This window comes from Lampetra fluviatilis, chromosome 65, assembly GCF_964198595.1.
Source record: "Lampetra fluviatilis chromosome 65, kcLamFluv1.1, whole genome shotgun sequence".
NCBI lineage: Eukaryota > Metazoa > Chordata > Hyperoartia > Petromyzontiformes > Petromyzontidae > Lampetra > Lampetra fluviatilis.
This window is the reverse complement of record NC_136339.1, coordinates 1,591,716-1,612,483: the sequence shown is the minus strand read 5'-3', so window position 1 is coordinate 1,612,483 and position 20,768 is coordinate 1,591,716. Positions and strand designations below refer to the sequence as shown.

Genomic DNA, 20,768 nt, shown 5'->3' with positions numbered 1-20,768 from the left:
AATGTCATGTGAGCCCACTGAGTTGTAACAGTGATCTGCCACGGCTGAGGTGTTTGTCCTACAGTGTTTCAGGTCAGCTTTATGTTCACGGATGCGGTCCGAGACATGTCGTTTGGTTTCCCCAATGTAACTGCTACCACAGAGGCAACTTAGTTTGTAGACACCAGGGTACTGTATGTCTGGAACCACATCTTTTACAGACGGTACCAGATCACGGATTTTATGTACTGTGTTGAATCGGACCTGGATCTTGTGTTTAATCAGGATTTTGGAGATCTTTTTTGTGACCCCAGCAATGTAGGGTAAGGTGATGGTCTTGAAAGGCTCCTCAACAGGATCCTTCTTGGTGGTTGGAGTGATGGCTTTGCGGATTGTGTAGTCGGAGTAACCATTAGCCTTAAGAGCTTGGCGTACGTGTTTGAGTTCACTGGAAATGTGTTCATGGTCGGAGATGCATTGGGCTCTATGATATAGAGTCTTGATGAGGGAATTCTTCTGGGATGGATGGTGGTGGGAATCCGGTTTTAGATAAGCATCCGTGTGGGTGGCTTTCCTGTAGACAGAGTGGCTCATTGAACCATCAGGTCTCCTTTTGATTAGGACATCCAAAAAGGGTAGCTTGCCATCATTTTCGACTTCCATGGTGAATCTGATGGCTGGGTGTATGGAATTGATATGGTCGAGAAATTGGTCTAGAGCAGGCCGGCCATGTGGCCAGATGACAAAAGTGTCGTCTACGTACCTCTTCCATAAGGTCGGGCGTAGAGTGGCAGTCTGGATGGCGTCCGTCTCAAATTTCTCCATGAAGATGTTGGCTACAACCGGAGATAAGGGGGAGCCCATTGGGGTGCCCTCAATTTGCTTGTAGAAGGTTCCATTCCAGGTGAAGTATGTATTGGTTAAGCAGTGTCTCACCAGGGGGGGTACCCCAGCATTCAGTCCTTGATGAACCAAGTCTTCAATGATTGCGATGGTGTCAGGCACAGGCACCTTGGTGAACAAGGAAACCACATCAAAACTGACAAGCAGGTCGTCTGGGGACAGGGCAATCCCCTTGATTGTTGATACCAGGTCAGTAGAGTTTAGTACTGCAGAGGTGGTTTTTCCAGTGAAAGGCCGTAGGATTTCGGACAAAAAACGAGCCAGTTTGTAAGTCGGGGAGTTGATAGTAGAGACAATGGGACGAAGAGGTGTATCTTCTTTATGTATCTTTGGCAAGCCGTACAATCTTGGTGGCCTGGCTGCAGAAGGTTTCAACGAGAACTGTTTGGTCTGATCAATTAATGCGGTTGAAGCAGAAATGATGTTGTTGGTTTTGGAGACGAGGCTGTTGGTGGGGTCTCTTTTTATTTTTGTATAGCTGCCATCGGTGAGTAGTTCTTGAATTTTGTTGTTGTATTCTATTTTGTCCATGATGACAGTGGCATTGCCCTCCCCCCCCTCTAACCCAGCTTAAATATACGCTCCAAGCTTGGGGTGTTTCATTCTTCGCCTGAGGATGGCTGCTTGCGTTGTGGCCGAAACGTCGTGAGAATTGTTTTATTATGTTTTATTTTTATTATTTTATTACTTCCCTTCTACGTGACTTTACCGAAAGAACCAAGAAGATTGTAATGTTTGTCAACTAATGTGTTTAACAATAGAAAACAATGGACTTGAGTTGTTAGCATAAGAAGCAAGGAACTTTGTAATTACCATAGCCATGCTGAGGCCTTGTGCCATGCGTAGCCCCGTCCTGGCCTACATTGGCGAGGCGGCAGAGTTGGCACGTTGCCAGGCTAGGGGCTGGGCCGCTACCCCCCCCCCCCACCAGAATCCCCCGGGCGTGCAAGAATAATGCTATGTAAGCACAAAAATATGATCTACGGAGTCTGTAGTATAAACTGGACACATCGTGGTGGGGTGGAGGGGAGCGAATAGGACGTGACACTGTGAAGAAATATCCCCAGCGTTATGTGTGTATGTGTTGGTTTTAAACGCGTAAAAGAAAATGTCCCTGTGAGATGGAGCCAAGGTGCATAACTTGGCAGGGTCTGCCCCCCCCACACAATTGGCGTCACTTGGTACGGTCGACGGCGTGCAAAAGTAAATAATTAATAATAGAAACGGCACAAATGCGTTAATTAAACTACTTTAACGTATAGGGATGGGAAAATGAAATAGCCTATTCCCACCGCGGGGCTTATGGCGTGCCGCCCGGCAATTTTTTTTCTACGTTAAGGCCACCGTCCGAGAGCCAAATCCCCCGCAAGCATGAGCGCGTGGAGACTTTTATATATAAGAAGAAAGATAAGAAAGAAAAAGATAGACACAATTTCAACCGATTCGACGGTTTTAAACTCAGCCATCATTGGAAAGATGTCATCAAACACTTTGGGTCATGACTTGATTTGTGTTTTCTTGTCAACCTCTACCGTCAGCAGTGTGAATGGGTGTAGCGAGGTGCAATGCCCCCCCCCCCCATTTCTACCCCCCTCTCTCCCCCCTATCTTTACCACCCCTCTCTCTGCCCCATATCTCTACCCTCTTCCTCCCCCCATTGTCTAACACACTTGGACTGTGCCCTCGCCTTCAGCTCCACCTATATCTCTACCCCTCTCTCTCTCTCCCCCTGTCTCTGCCCCCTCCCTCCCCCCGTTTTCTAATGCACTCACTTTACTTGCGCTACTTGTACAGTGGCACCTCGGTATACGTCGTTAATTCGTTCCAGAAGGTAGGACTTATACCGAAAATGACGTATACCAAACTAATTTTTCCCATAAGAAATAAAAGGAAAGGAAATAATCCGTTCCAGAGGAAAATAAATTATATTTTATAAGGCATATTATACATTAATGGTGGTTGTATCAAATAATTTAGACACTAATTACTCAAATGCATACAGAAGCCACGTGACCGCGCTGCTGCCCGCTGCGCTGGTCACGTGGCATGCCTCAACCCCGCACGTCGCGCGCCTCGACCCGGGGCTCCACCCTCCATGGGGGCAGCCCCCCACGTCCCCCGCCCCTCTCCCCCACGTCCCCCGCCCCTCTCCCCCACGCCACCCGCCCCTCTCGCTTTGTTTCAGTCGTGAACGGGCATGCGCGGGTACTGTACGCGGTGACTCATCCCGATCCATACAAGTTCTAGCAAACGCATCGTATCCCAAGCAAGACGTCGTATCCGAAGAAATTTTTTTTCTCTAAAAAACACGACGTATACCAAATTCGACTTATTCCAAAGCGGTCGTATACCGAGGTTCCACTGTACTTGTGGTGCTTTGCTCCGACATTGGCGCTGGCTGCCCCGCCCATGCTGTTTACGCCGCACAGGTTTGCTCACTCTGAAAGCCCTTTTAAGTAGTTGCATTTGGAGGCTTGCCCCCTCTTTTCTTTCTGCGTGACGAAGACCGCTTGTGTTGCGATCGAAACGTCGTGGTTCTTTGTTTATTTTTTTTTACGTGACTTTACCGAAAGAACCAAGAATACTTTAGCAATAATCGGAATAATCAATTGATCAACAATCTCTCAAGTCACTGTGATGCCGCTGCCACGAAGCCGCTCGGCGGGCGCCCCATCCCCGACCTCGCCACCACCGAGTGACGGAGCCGACCCCACGTCCCCCTCACCTCACCTCACATAAACACACCCGCACGCATCCCCCCCCCCCCTCCCATAGAGCTCTGAGGGGAAGTCACCTGGCCGACCGGTTTTAATCCGAGAAACCCTTATCGGGATTAACCTTCACGGTTTCCGGCGACCAGGGAATTGGACGACCTCCCCCGGTGCTACTTCGCACCGCGGCGCTGTGACCGGCATTAAGATTGCATGGTCGCGGCAAGGGGCCACTCGGCCACCGCGGTTGAAACGCACCCCCCACACACGCACATGTATCGACGAGACAGGCAGGGGAGGAGCGAGACGGCATAATTGGCAGGTCAAAAGGGGCTCGAGCGTGTAGGCGCCATTATTAGGGAAATTAAACGGTAAAGCTGGAATTACGAATAATCAGAGGGGCGGAGGCACGCGGAAGCTCCGTGCATAACTTCCCAGGGCAAGCCTTTGTGATGGATGCCGCGGCATAATTGGCATGACAAAAGGGGCTCAAGCGCGTATGCGCCCATTGTTAAGATTATTTAAGAATAAAGCTGGGAACGCGACGACCCGATTGGCTAGAAAGGCGGGCGAGTGGGAATTTATTTGTAGTTTTGGGAATAAAAGCAGGAGGGAGAGAGGTGAACGCTCTCCCACTCCAAGAAACCAGCGGCAAAGACGGCTCCCAGCTCTGCCCTCCGGACGTCCGTGCGACGTGTCCAGACGAGCAGCGAGGAAAGTCCACGGGACACCGAATACTTCGAACCGTGAGTAAGAAGGTGAAATAGTATCATAAGCCGATAAATAGGGAATAGGTCCAGGGGTAGCAGAATAGGCCAGCCTCGTCGATTCATACTGATTTAGCAATAATTCTCTGGTATCCGAGAATAAATCATTAATAGCTGATCGTGGCCTTGTGTGATCTCGCTGAGAAGTGTGAACGCGTGTGGTGCTGTGTATACGGCGGCTCGCCACGTGGGAGTGCTGCGCAGAGCGGCGCAAGAGAGGGTGTCGGGTGTGGAGCTGCGTGTGTGCGCGTGCGTTCGCTACGTGTATGATACAGGTGCGCGATCATAACGTGAGTAGTCAGTGTTGAGTGAGAGCGCGCGGAGCTGTGTGTGGGTGTGCGCTTACGTTCGCTACGTGTAGGATACAGGTGCGCGATTAAGAAAGGGAGGTATCGTGGTAGTGTGAAGGGGACGTAATACTACTCGGTAACTAACCATGCCTACTACGCGGACCCGAGGTGGAGGGGAATCCTCGAGCGACGGCTCCCACCCCATGGGTGAGGAACCCAGCAGCGGTTCGCCTAGCAGCAGGGGCGCGAGTAATGATGTTATCCCGGCCGTTAGCATTATCGAGGGAGGGATCTCGGGGGCCAGCGACCCCCACATCACTCAGAACTTATTGTTGCCCGCTCTTAACGTCAAACAGTTGTAATGATTGCTGCCTCTTGAGTGATGCGATGCGCATGTTTATTCTGCGTGGCGCTCGCTAATAATGTTTACACGGGACCTGCGCAGTGCTGCTGCCTGTGGTGTGTCGTGTACACGTGTCCATGTTTCCAAAGGGATTGCACGCTGCTGACATGCACTTTAAAATAATCCAGATTGAAAACTCATTACTTTAGAACTGATTTTTGTGTTTAGTTTGTTGTCCCCCCCCCCCCCCCCGCACTGTTAGCTACGTACGGTGCAAAATAATGGTCAATGAACATGCGCACAGGCCCATGTCACTCGTCACTGACAATTGCAATGGCCAGGCATCAGTCTCAGGTCACCAGGTTCATATGGCAGCGCGTTATCCACTGCACCACCTCTCTATCCGTTTGTCTTTGCATGTGTCAATGTAGTTTATGTTCATTCGCGTGATATAAAATGCTTTGTGTATACATACTGGCCGTGTTTTTCGCGTCCACAATGCAGTTGCATGGTAGCCAGCATCTACTGCGAGTAATATCTGAAGAGGTTCTGGGTCTCCTCTAGGATAGCCTAAAATTAGCCTCAGGAGCGATGTGTTAACATCACCACTGGGAGACAAAAGTTGCCAGAGCGTGGTGCTTCTGCTGTCCATGCCACATCCTCGTGTGTCACGCCGACTTTCATAAGATCCTCACTGACAGCACCTGCATGTGTCCCATCAGTCTCTATTCGTGTATGTGTAATGGGTTCAACTGAGTCGCAGACTTAAATTTGGAGGGAACACATTCATTCAGTTCCAACACACGGGGTAACTTCCCCTTAACAGAATAACAACCTAAGGTGGTGACCACACTAGTTACAACGTAACTGCTACTACGGACCGGAACCAACGACGTCGGCCCAGGTCCACGTGTCGGAGACTCGTTGAACGGAGAACGTAGACGAAGGGTTTCTTCCTGGATGAACAACCACCCTGGTCCCTCTCGGGACCCGGCTTATATTCTCTGTGGCGTGGCCGGCTCCGCCCTTGGCCACGTCCACCTTCCAGAACCCACACACCCTGTCCTGTAGGGTCGGCACTGCACTTGAAGCGTGGTGCCATCTCGCGCTATTATTCAGCGCACACCGGGCCCCTCTAGGGCCGGTTCTACACCCACATCATTGTGGTATTTGGCGATGTCACCACATATGTACAATAGCACTGGTAGTAACCTCCTGGTTACACCAGCCCACAGGGGATTATTTCGTCCGTCCGTCGTGCAGGGAGAGCTGGGTGGGGAGGGAGGGGCTGGGTGCGGCGGGTGGGGCTTGGTGGGGAGGGGAGGGTGGGGAGGGGCTGAGTGGGGAGGGTGAGGAGGGGCTGGGTGGGGAGGGTGGGGCTGGGTGGGGGGTGGCAAGGGTGGGGCTGGGTGGGGAGGGGCTGCTCACCACGTGGTGCCCTTATCAACGTTTAACCTACTCACGCCGGCTTGTTTCTGCCCTCACAGTCAGGCTTATTTGCGGAATACACCACGCCGCCGTTGACCATGGCCATTGACTGAGTAACCCAACGTTACTACCAGCTCCCTCCGCAGGAATGTGTTAAACGCGCATGAGTGTGTTATTAGATGATAGACACGTACAGAGATACGTAGACATTCCTACAAAGAAATGTCTCTCGATAAGAGACAAACATCGACACAAACAAAGATGCAGTTGTAGATATAGAGACATAGAGACAGGGAAAAGAGAAATCGATATAGATAGAGAAAAATAGACCTACAGAGAGACTGATTAAGAGAAACAGACGCACATTCATACAGAGATTAATTATTCAATGGCACCGCCGAATCAGTATTACTCCACGACATAATCGGCATAGGCCATCGCCAGATTAGCGTATTCTAACCCTGATTAGCATGTTACATCACACTTGCCAGCTGCAGGTAAATGCAGCTTTATTCATGTTATGCACAGGACGTCGGTGAAACGCCACTGTCAGAATAATCTCCTGAAGCGTGGTAATGTTTTGTATTCTCGTGTTACTGGGAACTGTGGCATATTCATGTCAACTGTTGTGATCGCTGGCGCTTGCTGATAATGTTCAATGCCACCTGCACAGTGCTACCTGTGGTGTGTGGTGTACACTTGTTGGTGTTTACGAGGGATTGCATGCTGCTGCCATGCACTTTTAAAGTAATTCAAATTAAAATCTAATTTCTTTATAACTTATTTTTCTGTTTAGTTGTCCTTCCCCCTCGCCTCCGATTAGCACAGTTGGCTACATACGGCGGGAAAGAAGTTTTAAATACATGTTTCATGGACTAACCTGCGATAATTGGGCGATAGATTCAGCAGCATCCAGACCGATGCCTCGTATGCGGAACGCGATTCCCCACAACATTGGCTTCAGTGGAGACGCCACGGTGCCGAGATGTTAACTACCTGGTCTGGTGTACAGGCGTACGTGGGTTCGATCCCGACCCTGGCACCTGCTGTATATTTCAAGCTTGCATGTCGCTCTCCTCGTGGTCGCGTGGATTTTTCTCTGGGTCCTCCGGTTTTTCCCTCCACATTTTTAATCAAAATGCGTTTAGAAAACTGTATTTGGCTGCTATAAATTTCCACGCCATTTCACAGAACTATCATTTGTGGCCAGGTCACTTATGAAAAAGAGCTGTCTAAATCAGTGGGACCTTACCTGGTTAAATACAAATAGTAAATAGCTCTTCATAGGGAATCTAAGTTGGTTGAGTCTCTTAGGTCTCCTCTTAACACGTCTGTTTTCACTTGCATACCCATCAGTATGGGTCATGAGCCTATTGTAACTTTCATTTATTTTAAGATTGTTTTTTCATTTATGCAACACATGGGCCCGTTACATCACGTTGTGTCGCGTGCTCGAAGCGTCAGCAACATGAGCTAAACCGGCGTGGTATAAAGATGGGGAGCTGGCCCGCAGCCCCCAACAAGCCGGGGCACCACCGTAAGAGGTAAGGTAAGTATTTAAGGAGAGGGAGTGACAAGCCAACGGGTGTAACTAAAACGCGTCTAAAATCAAAGAAAAACATGCGACGGGTAAAGAGCGATCATATTTTTCCTCCACCCTTCCGAGTCCGTCTCTCATCTAATCCATAGGGGTTGTACCCTTTATCATCAGTCCCTATCTGCCGACCCCTTCATCCAGCTAGCGAATTTCAGATGCATGAGGGGACCAACTGGCCTCACATTCTCACTCCTTTCCCTCAAGCTTTTGGTTCAGGTGCTCCATACCAACGTGTTAGGAGGGTACTGTAAAGGAGAGCCGACACAAGGTTGCAGGGGGTTCGTACTTTATTGCTTCCCCCAGTCCACACTCGTACCCAGCCTTCTCTGTCCATTTCCCACCAGTTATTTCCTCTTTCCCGACAGTTCTTTCTCTTATATCTCCTTGCCTGCTCCTCCCCCTTCCACTGTCCCGCTCCACTGTCCATCTCCTTTTGGCGGGAATCCTTCCCCTGACATCCCTTACAATACTATACCACTGTTTCCATGTGGGTTGTTCGTGGTTCTTCCAATGAACCAGAATAACCTTGCTGGCTATATCAAAGGTTTGAAGGAGAGCGTGTTGATGCCTTGAGTCCGCTGGAAGCTTCAGTCCCCATAGGGCCTTTATTGATGGGGATAGGTCTGTACCACATAGGTAATTAAAAAAAGCTCAATCTCGTTTTAGCGTTTCACCACATCTGGGCAGAGCCAGAAGGTGTGGAAATAGTTTTGCACCGTATCTGGGGGACATCGAGGGCAGTCTGATGAAGGCTTCATGAATTTTGCCCTGTTCTCATTAGTTAAATACGTCATGCTCCGTGTACAAATTTCAAATTGAATTAATTTAAGGTGGGGGGATGGACCTTTAGGGGCTCACCATCTCTTGCCCCATGTCCATGGTACAATCTCATCGGGCACAGACCCATCCAACAATTTTTTGGTAGCCAGTCTCAGAACAGGGTCTCCCTCTCCCTGGAGCCAGTAGGCCTCGGATAAGTTGTATTTGTCTTCATGTGCCACTAACCATTTAATAATTGGGTGGGTTAGTGTCTCTAAGTTATTGTCCAGAGATTTCTCGATAGCGTCCCTAATTTGAAGGTATTTGGAAAATTGGGAATGGGGGATATCATATTTGGCTCACACCTCCTCAAAGGCCAACACCCTTCCGTCCAAAGGTAAAAGATCAAAAACCATGTCCAGCCCACACATTTTCCAGCTGTCCTAATTTATGACGTTTCCCCCTATCATCAGTAAAGGATTGCCCCATATCGTCGACCCCCTTTGAAGAAGGATTTTGCAGGTAGGTTCCTCAATCCCTGCGACATTTCAGTTTCATTTATTAGGTTATAACCCTGTGAACCATGCAACTCTTGACTCGGGTGCAACCGCAACAAACAAAAACATGAACAAGAAACATCTTAAAGTGACTGCACGCAACAGAAAAATCCAGGAAAAAACAGCAAAAGTCTTCCAGAAAAAACACCGCATTTCAACGCTGTGTGCAAAAAATCCCAGTGGGATGCAAGTCAAACAATAACAACCATAAGGCAATTTAGATTAAAGTTATCAGGCTAACTATGTACTACAACAAACAAACATGGCTGAACCAAAACGTTTTCAAAATTATAAAAATAAAGCTATAAAACAATGTAACAGTGATCATAGGTACTGTGATTAAAATGTAACAATAAACGACTTCCACGACGGTTTGAGACTTGCGTCCTTTCTTTATTTAGTGATGACTGCTCGGCTCAGCACTCCCTTTCTGGAAGGTTATTTTCTCTCCCTCTCGCCGCATGCGCGCGCTCACTCGTCCTCCGTCCCCGCGCGGCTCCCCTCGCTCTATCCCCTGCGCACTGCTGGCTGACGGCGCGCAGGGAGTTGAACCAGAGTGCCATGGCCTCACACAGCCTCATCCTTCGGCCGGCACCCACGCACCCTGTCCTGTAGGGTCGGCACTGCACTTGAAGCGTGGTGCCATCTCGCGCTATTATTCAGCGCACACCGGGCCCCTCTAGGGCCGGTTCTACACCCACATCATTGTGGTATCTGGCGATGTCACTACATATGTACAATAGTACTGGTAGTAACCTCCTGGTTACACCAGCCCACAGGGGATTCTTTTGTCAGTCCGTCATGCAGGGAGGAGCTGGGTGGGGAGGGAGGGGCTGGGTGCGGCGGGTGGGGCTTGGTGGGGAGGGGAGGGTGGGGAGGGGCTGAGTGGGGAGGGTGGGGCTGGGTGGGGGGTGGCAGGGGTGGGGCTGGGTGGGGAGGGGCTGCTCACCACGTGGTGCCCTTATCAACGTTTAACCTACTCACGCCGGCTTGTGCCTGCCCTCACAGTCGGGCATATTTGCGGAATACACCACGCCGCCGTTGACCTTGGCCATTGACTGAGTAACCCAACGTTACTACCAGCTCCCTCCGCAGGAATGTGTTAAACGCGCATGAGTGTGTTATTAGATGATAGACACGTACAGAGATACGTAGACATTCCTACAAAGATATGTCTCTCGATGAGACAAACATCGACACAAACAAAGATGCAGTTGTAGATATAGAGACAGGGAAAAGAGAAATCGAAAAATAGACCTACAGAGAGACTGATTAAGAGAAACAGACGCACATTCATACAGAGATTAATTATTCAATGGCACCGCCGAATCAGTATTACTCCACGACATAATCGGCATAGGCCATCGCCAGATTAGCGTATTCTAACCCTGATTAGCATGTTACATCACACTTGCCAGCTGCAGGTAAATGCAGCTTTATTCATGTTATGCACAGGACGTCGGTGAAACGCCACTGTCAGAATAATCTCCTGAAGCGTGGTAATGTTTTGTATTCTCGTGTTACTGGGAACTGTTGCATATTCATGTCAACTGTTGTGATCGCTGGCTCTCGAGTGATGCTCCGTGTGCAAATTTCAAATTGAATTAATTTAAGGTGGGGGGATGGACCTTTAGGGGCTCACCATCTCTTGCCCCATGTCCATGTTACAATCTCATCGGGCACAAACCCATCCAACAATTTTTTGGTAGCCAGTCTCAGAACAGGGTCTCCCTCTCCCTGGAGACAGTAGGCCTCGGATAAGTTGTATTTGTCTTCATGTGCCACTAACCATTTAATAATTGGGTGGGTTAGTGTCTCTAAGTTATTGTCCAGAGATTTCTCGATAGCGTCCCTAATTTGAAGGTATTTGGAAAATTGGGAATGGGGGATATCATATTTGGCTCACACCTCCTCAAAGGCCAACACCCTTCCGTCCAAAGGTAAAAGATCAAAAACCATGTCCAGCCCACACATTTTCCAGCTGTCCTAATTTATGACGTTTCCCCCTATCATCAGTAAAGGATTGCCCCATATCGTCGACCCCCTTTGAAGAAGGATTTTGCAGATAGGTTCCTCAATCCCTGCGACATTTCAGTTTCATGTATTAGGTTATAACCCTGTGAACCATGCAGCTCTTGACTCGGGTGCAACCGCAACAAACATCTTAAAGTGACTGCACGCAACAGAAAAATCCAGGAAAAAACAGCAAAAGTCTTCCAGAAAAAACACCGCATTTCAACGCTGTGTGCAAAAAATCCCAGTGGGATGCAAGTCAAACAATAACAACCATAAGGCAATTTAGATTAAAGTTATCAGGCTAACTATGAACTACAACAAACATGGCTAAACCAAAACGTTTTCCAAATGACAACAATAAAGCTATAAAAACAATGTAACAGTGATCATAGGAACTGTGATTAAAATGTAACAATAAACGACTTCCACGACGGTTTGAGACTTGCGTCCTTTCTTTATTTAGTGATGACTGCTCGGCTCAGCACTCCCTTTCTGGAAGGTTATTTTCTCTCCCTCTCGCCGCATGCGCGCGCTCACTCGTCCTCCGTCCCCGCGCCGCTCCCCTCGCTCTATGCCCTGCGCACTGCTGGCTGACGGCGCGCAGGGAGTTGAACCAGAGTGCCATGGCCTCACACAGCCTCATCCTTCGGCCGGCACCCACGCACCCTGTCCTGTAGGGTCGGCACTGCACTTGAAGCGTGGTGCCATCTCGCGCTATTATTCAGCGCACACCGGGCCCCTCTAGGGCCGGTTCTACACCCACATCATTGTGGTATCTGGCGATGTCACTACATATGTACAATAGTACTGGTAGTAACCTCCTGGTTACACCAGCCCACAGGGGATTATTTTGTCCGTCCGTCGTGCAGGGAGGAGCTGGGTGGGGAGAGAGGGGCTGGGTGCGGCGGGTGGGGCTTGGTGGGGAGGGGAGGGTGGGGAGGGGCTGAGTGGGGAGGGTGGGGCTGGGTGGGGGGTGGCAGGGTTGGGGCTGGGTGGGGAGGGACTGCTCACCACGTGGTGCCCTTATCAACGTTTAACCTACTCACGCCGGCTTGTGCCTGCCCTCACAGTCGGGCATATTTGCGGAATACACCACGCCGCCGTTGACCCCGGCCATTGACTGAGTAACCCAACGTTACTACCAGCTCGCTCCGCAGGAATGTGTTAAACGCGCATGAGTGTGTTATTAGATGATAGACACGTACAGAGATACGTAGACATTCCTACAAAGATATGTCTCTCGATGAGACAAACATCGACACAAACAAAGATGCAGTTGTAGATATAGAGACAGGGAAAAGAGAAATCGAAAAATAGACCTACAGAGAGACTGATTAAGAGAAACAGACGCACATTCATACAGAGATTAATTATTCAATGGCACCGCCGAATCAGTATTACTCCACGACATAATCGGCATAGGCCATCGCCAGATTAGCGTATTCTAACCCTGATTAGCATGTTACATCACACTTGCCAGCTGCAGGTAAATGCAGCTTTATTCATGTTATGCACAGGACGTCGGTGAAACGCCACTGTCAGAATAATCTCCTGAAGCGTGGTAATGTTTTGTATTCTCGTGTTACTGGGAACTGTTGCATATTCATGTCAACTGTTGTGATCGCTGGCTCTCGAGTGATGCTCCGTGTACAAATTTCAAATTGAATTAATTTAAGGTGGGGGGATGGACCTTTAGGGGCTCACCATCTCTTGCCCCATGTCCATGTTACAATCTCATCGGGCACAAACCCATCCAACAATTTTTTGGTAGCCAGTCTCAGAACAGGGTCTCCCTCTCCCTGGAGACAGTAGGCCTCGGATAAGTTGTATTTGTCTTCATGTGCCACTAACCATTTAATAATTGGGTGGGTTAGTGTCTCTAAGTTATTGTCCAGAGATTTCTCGATAGCGTCCCTAATTTGAAGGTATTTGGAAAATTGGGAATGGGGGATATCATATTTGGCTCACACCTCCTCAAAGGCCAACACCCTTCCGTCCAAAGGTAAAAGATCAAAAACCATGTCCAGCCCACACATTTTCCAGCTGTCCTAATTTATGACGTTTCCCCCTATCATCAGTAAAGGATTGCCCCATATCGTCAACCCCCTTTGAAGAAGGATTTTGCAGGTAGGTTCCTCAATCCCTGCGACATTTCATTTTCATTTATTAGGTTATAACCCTGTGAACCATGCAGCTCTTGACTCGGGTGCAACCGCAACAAACATCTTAAAGTGACTGCACGCAACAGAAAAATCCAGGAAAAAACAGCAAAAGTCTTCCAGAAAAAACACCGCATTTCAACGCTGTGTGCAAAAAATCCCAGTGGGATGCAAGTCAAACAATAACAACCATAAGGCAATTTAGATTAAAGTTATCAGGCTAACTATGAACTACAACAAACATGGCTAAACCAAAACGTTTTCAAAATGACAACAATAAAGCTATAAAACAATGTAACAGTGATCATAGGAACTGTGATTAAAATGTAACAATAAACGACTTCCACGACGGTTTGAGACTTGCGTCCTTTCTTTATTTAGTGATGACTGCTCGGCTCAGCACTCCCTTTCTGGAAGGTTATTTTCTCTCCCTCTCGCCGCATGCGCGCGCTCACTCGTCCTCCGTCCCCGCGCGGCTCCCCTCGCTCTATCCCCTGCGCACTGCTGGCTGACGGCGCGCAGGGAGTTGAACCAGAGTGCCATGGCCTCACACAGCCTCATCCTTCGGCCGGCACCCACGCACCCTGTCCTGTAGGGTCGGCACTGCACTTGAAGCGTGGTGCCATCTCGCGCTATTATTCAGCGCACACCGGGCCCCTCTAGGGCCGGTTCTACACCCACATCATTGTGGTATCTGGCGATGTCACTACATATGTACAATAGTACTGGTAGTAACCTCCTGGTTACACCAGCCCACAGGGGATTATTTTGTCCGTCCGTCGTGCAGGGAGGAGCTGGGTGGGGAGGGAGGGGCTGGGTGCGGCGGGTGGGGCTTGGTGGGGAGGGGAGGGTGGGGAGGGGCTGAGTGGGGAGGGTGGGGCTGGATGGGGGGTGGCAGGGGTGGGGCTGGGTGGGGAGGGACTGCTCACCACGTGGTGCCCTTATCAACGTTTAACCTACTCACGCCGGCTTGTGCCTGCCCTCACAGTCGGGCATATTTGCGGAATACACCACGCCGCCGTTGACCCCGGCCATTGACTGAGTAACCCAACGTTACTACCAGCTCGCTCCGCAGGAATGTGTTAAACGCGCATGAGTGTGTTATTAGATGATAGACACGTACAGAGATACGTAGACATTCCTACAAAGATATGTCTCTCGATGAGACAAACATCGACACAAACAAAGATGCAGTTGTAGATATAGAGACAGGGAAAAGAGAAATCGAAAAATAGACCTACAGAGAGACTGATTAAGAGAAACAGACGCACATTCATACAGAGATTAATTATTCAATGGCACCGCCGAATCAGTATTACTCCACGACATAATCGGCATAGGCCATCGCCAGATTAGCGTATTCTAACCCTGATGAGCATGTTACATCACACTTGCCAGCTGCAGGTAAATGCAGCTTTATTCATGTTATGCACAGGACGTCGGTGAAACGCCACTGTCAGAATAATCTCCTGAAGCGTGGTAATGTTTTGTATTCTCGTGTTACTGGGAACTGTTGCATATTCATGTCAACTGTTGTGATCGCTGGCTCTCGAGTGATGCTCCGTGTACAAATTTCAAATTGAATTAATTTAAGGTGGGGGGATGGACCTTTAGGGGCTCACCATCTCTTGCCCCATGTCCATGGTACAATCTCATCGGGCACAGACCCATCCAACAATTTTTTGGTAGCCAGTCTCAGAACAGGGTCTCCCTCTCCCTGGAGCCAGTAGGCCTCGGATAAGTTGTATTTGTCTTCATGTGCCACTAACCATTTAATAATTGGGTGGGTTAGTGTCTCTAAGTTATTGTCCAGAGATTTCTCGATAGCGTCCCTAATTTGAAGGTATTTGGAAAATTGGGAATGGGGGATATCATATTTGGCTCACACCTCCTCAAAGGCCAACACCCTTCCGTCCAAAGGTAAAAGATCAAAAACCATGTCCAGCCCACACATTTTCCAGCTGTCCTAATTTATGACGTTTCCCCCTATCATCAGTAAAGGATTGCCCCATATCGTCGACCCCCTTTGAAGAAGGATTTTGCAGGTAGGTTCCTCAATCCCTGCGACATTTCAGTTTCATTTATTAGGTTATAACCCTGTGAACCATGCAGCTCTTGACTCGGGTGCAACCGCAACAAACATCTTAAAGTGACTGCACGCAACAGAAAAATCCAGGAAAAAACAGCAAAAGTCTTCCAGAAAAAACACCGCATTTCAACGCTGTGTGCAAAAAATCCCAGTGGGATGCAAGTCAAACAATAACAACCATAAGGCAATTTAGATTAAAGTTATCAGGCTAACTATGAACTACAACAAACACGGCTAAACCAAAACGTTTTCAAAATGACAAAAATAAAGCTATAAAAACAATGTAACAGTGATCATAGGAACTGTGATTAAAATGTAACAATAAACGACTTCCACGACGGTTTGAGACTTGCGTCCTTTCTTTATTTAGTGATGACTGCTCGGCTCAGCACTCCCTTTCTGGAAGGTTATTTTCTCTCCCTCTCGCCGCATGCGCGCGCTCACTCGTCCTCCGTCCCCGCGCGGCTCCCCTCGCTCTATCCCCTGCGCACTGCTGGCTGACGGCGCGCAGGGAGTTGAACCAGAGTGCCATGGCCTCACACAGCCTCATCCTTCGGCCGGCACCCACGCACCCTGTCCTGTAGGGTCGGCACTGCACTTGAAGCGTGGTGCCATCTCGCGCTATTATTCAGCGCACACCGGGCCCCTCTAGGGCCGGTTCTACACCCACATCATTGTGGTATCTGGCGATGTCACTAGATATGTACAATAGTACTGGTAGTAACCTCCTGGTTACACCAGCCCACAGGGGATTATTTTGTCCGTCCGTCGTGCAGGGAGGAGCTGAGTGGAGAGGGAGGGGCTGGGTGCGGCGGGTGGGGCTGGGTGGAGGGTGGCAGGGGTGGGGCTGGGTGGGGAGGGGCTGCTCACCACGTGGTGCCCTTATCAACGTTTAACCTACTCACGCCGGCTTGTGCCTGCCCTCACAGTCGGGCATATTTGCGGAATACACCACGCCGCCGTTGACCCTGGCCATTGACTGAGTAACCCAACGTTACTACCAGCTCCCTCCGCAGGAATGTGTTAAACGAGCATGAGTGTGTTATTAGATGATAGACACGTACAGAGATACGTAGACATTCCTACAAAGATATGTCTCTCGATAAGACAAACATCGACACAAACAAAGATGCAGTTGTAGATATAGAGACAGGGAAAAGAGAAATCGAAAAATAGACCTACAGAGAGACTGATTAAGAGAAACAGACGCACATTCATACAGAGATTAATTATTCAATGGCACCGCCGAATCAGTATTACTCCACGACATAATCGGCATAGGCCATCGCCAGATTAGCGTATTCTAACCCTGATTAGCATGTTACATCACACTTGCCAGCTGCAGGTAAATGCAGCTTTATTCATGTTATGCACAGGACGTCGGTGAAACGCCACTGTCAGAATAATCTCCTGAAGCGTGGTAATGTTTTGTATTCTCGTGTTACTGGGAACTGTTGCATATTCCTGTCAACTGTTGTGATCGCTGGCTCTCGAGTGATGCTCCGTGTACAAATTTCAAATTGAATTAATTTAAGGTGGGGGGATGGACCTTTAGGGGCTCACCATCTCTTGCCCCATGTCCATGGTACAATCTCATCGGGCACAGACCCATCCAACAATTTTTTGGTAGCCAGTCTCAGAACAGGGTCTCCCTCTCCCTGGAGCCAGTAGGCCTCGGATAAGTTGTATTTGTCTTCATGTGCCAATAACCATTTAATAATTGGGTGGGTTAGTGTCTCTAAGTTATTGTCCAGAGATTTCTCGATAGCGTCCCTAATTTGAAGGTATTTGGAAAATTGGGAATGGGGGATATCATATTTGGCTCACACCTCCTCAAAGGCCAACACCCTTCCGTCCAAAGGTAAAAGATCAAAAACCATGTCCAGCCCACACATTTTCCAGCTGTCCTAATCTATGACGTTTCCCCCTATCATCAGTAAAGGATTGCCCCATATCGTCGACCCCCTTTGAAGAAGGATTTTGCAGGTAGGTTCCTCAATCCCTGCGACATTTCAGTTTCATTTATTAGGTTATAACCCTGTGAATCATGCAGCTCTTGACTCGGGTGCAACCGCAACAAACATCTTAAAGTGACTGCACGCAACAGAAAAATCCAGAAAAAAACAGCAAAAGTCTTCCAGAAAAAACACCGCATTTCAACGCTGTGTGCAAACAATCCCAGTGGGATGCAAGTCAAACAATAACAACCATAAGGCAATTTAGATTAAAGTTATCAGGCTAACTATGAACTACAATAAACATGGCTAAACCAAAACGTTTTCAAAATTACAAAAATAAAGCTATAAAAACAATGTAACAGTGATCATAGGAACTGTGATTAAAATTTAACAATAAACGACTTCCACGAGGGTTTGAGACTTGCGTCCTTTCTTTATTTAGTGATGACTGCTCGGCTCAGCACTCCCTTTTTGGAAGGTCACCCTCTCTTCCTCTCGCCGCATGCGCGCGCTCACTCGTCCTCCGTCCCCGCGCGGCTCCTCTCGCTCTATCCCCTGCGCACTGCTGGCTGACGGCGCGCAGGGAGTTGAGAGAGCTTCGGGCCTCGAGGTAGGCCTCGGCATGCAAGTAAGGTAAAAGTTAAAATATAAAAAAAACAAGCCTACCTTTGCCTTACCTTTTACCTTACCACAATACGACGTCTTGCTTGGGATACGATGCGTTTGCTAGAACTTGTATGGATCGGGATGAGTCACCGTGCACAGTACCCGCGCATGCCCGTTCACGACTGAAACAAAGCGAGAGGGGCGGGTGGCGTGGGGGAGAGGGGCGGGGGACGGGGGGGGGCTGCCCCCATGGAGGGTGGAGCCCCGGGTCGAGGCGCGCGACCTGCGGGGTTGAGGCACGCCACGTGACCAGCGCAGCGGGCAGCAGCTGTTGTTGTGCCCATCGATGTGTGTTAGTCCATGTGTGCGTCTTTGAGTCCATACGTTAATGCGTGTAGAGCCATGCGTGTCTTTAACTCCATGTGGGTGTCTGTCTTTTTCGAACGGACAACGCCCGATGTGTGTGTGTACGTCGAAGTGTTTGTGTGTGTGTGTCAGTCCAAGTGTGCGTGTCAGTCCATTTGTGTGCGTATCAGTCGCTGTGTGTGTGTTAGTCCATGTGTGTGTGTTAGTCGATGTGTGTGCATGGCTACATCTGAGTTTGTAAGTCAATGTGCATTTGTGTGTCTATGTGTGTCAGTCGATGTGTATGTGTGTGTCAGTCGATGTGTATGTGTGTGTCAGTCCATATGTGTGTGTGTCAGTCCATATGTGTGTGTGTAAGTCCACATGTGTGTGTAAGTCCATACATGTGTGTGTGTCACTCGATGTGTGTGTGTGTGAGTCGATATGTGTGTGTCAGTCTATGTATGTGTGTGTGAGTACATGTGTGTTTATGTCAATGTGTGTATGTGTCCACGTATGTCTGTGTGTGATTCCATGTGTGTGTGTCTGAGTCGCTGTATGTGTGTACGTCGATATATGTGTGTAACTCCATGTGTGTGTATCTCAAGTGCATGTCTATGTGTGTGTGAGTCCATGTGTGTGTCTGTAAGTCGATGTGTTTGTGTGTGTGTTAGAGTCAATATGTGTGCGTGTGTGTCTCAGTCTATGTGCGTGTGTGTTAGTCGCTGTGTATGCATGCCTCCATGTTAGTCAGTGTAAGTCCATTTATTTGCGTGTCTGTAGGTCCATGTGTGCGTCTTAGTCCATGTTTGTGCTTTATTTACCTGCTCAAGGCCTATGATACCATCGGTAGGCCTGGCCTCTGGGTTGTTCTTCGTGCTTTCCGAGTCCCTGACCCACTGCTCACCATCCTTAAGGACCTTCATGATGGTGAGCGGCCCCGCGTCAAACTACGTGGCCGTGAGTCACAGACATTCCCTGTATACCTCGGGGTGCAACAGGGATGTCCTCTGGCACCCACTTTATTTTACATATATTTGGACCATGTAGTTCGTGGAGCCTTCAATGGCTGTACCAGAAGAATTCCCATCTCGTACAGATACAATGGGAGGCTGATCAATGCCCGGGTGCGGTCAAGGGATGGCTCCCTATTGCTCAACCACGTTATGTATGCCGATGATCTGCTAATTGCTGCTCACTCGGAGGAGTTCGCGGTGCTGCTGCTGAACCTGGAGCTTGCCACAAAGAGGTGGGGCCTTTTTCATATTCTTAGGTTTTTTCGGTAAAGTCACGTAGGTAAAAAAGGTGGGGCCTTACCATCAGCCCCACCAAAAACTAAACACCTGCCTGGGTATTTTCTACCATCGGACACTCCACCCCCCACAACTCCCAATTGGTGATGGGGCAGTTGTGGAGACAGTGGAGAGTTTCCCATACCTTGCCAGTGTGCTAATGACCGGCTCCGGTTTAACAGCAGAGGTCTCACTCCGAATCAGTCGAGCCACATAATATTTTCATTGGTTGCATAACACTGTGTGGAAGCTACCTGATCTATCACTCCGCACGAAGCTTCAGGTCTTCTCGGCCACGGTCATTCCCTCCCTTCTCTACCCTTGCAAAACTTGGACCCCCCTAATGGAACATGTTCGCCGGTATGAAACATTTAGGCTGGCCTGCTAACAATCCATCCTGGGTTTAACCATATATGTGCGTGTGTGTGCATCTAAGTCGATGTGTTTCTATGTGTGTGGGTCGATGGCTGCGTGTTAAGTCCATGTGTGTCTCTGCCTTTTTCGCCCGTGCAACGCCGGGTACTTACCGCTAGTCTTATATATAAAAGTCTCCGCGCGCTCGCGCTTGCGGGGGATTTGGCTCTCGGACGGTGGCCTTCACGTACAATAAAGATTTGCCGGGCGGCACGTCCTAAGCCCCGCGGTGGGAATAGGCTATTCCGTTTTCTCATCCGTAAACGTTAAAGTAGTTTAATTAACAAATTTGGGCCGTTTCTATTATTAATTATTTACTTATTGCGCGCCGTCGACCGTACCAACTAACGCCAATTGCGTGGGGGGGGGGCGGGCAGACCCTACCAAGTGCTGCAGCTCATGGAGGACATTTCCTTTTACGCGTTTTACAGGCAATACATACACACATGATGCTGCGAATTCACAGTGTCATGTCCTCTTACCCCCCCCAACACGATGCGTCCAGTTTATACTACAGACTCCGTAGGTTATAATATTTTACTGCTTACATAGCAT

The 20,768-nt window shown here is 49.0% G+C and overlaps 1 protein-coding gene across 2 annotated transcripts in view; it reads right to left on the bottom strand.

Annotated features, from left to right (window-relative positions):
- Positions 1-18,337, bottom strand: part of LOC144951994 (nicotinamide N-methyltransferase-like) — a 54,434-nt gene extending 36,097 nt beyond the window's left edge. The window contains exon 1 of one of the 2 annotated variants that reach the window (XM_078882373.1): positions 18,234-18,337. The gene's annotated coding sequence lies outside the window, so the exon portion shown is untranslated. The remainder of the gene's footprint in view (positions 1-18,233) is intronic. The other variant, XM_078882374.1, reaches the window with a different exon arrangement.
- Between the last annotated feature and the right edge of the window lie 2,431 nt (positions 18,338-20,768).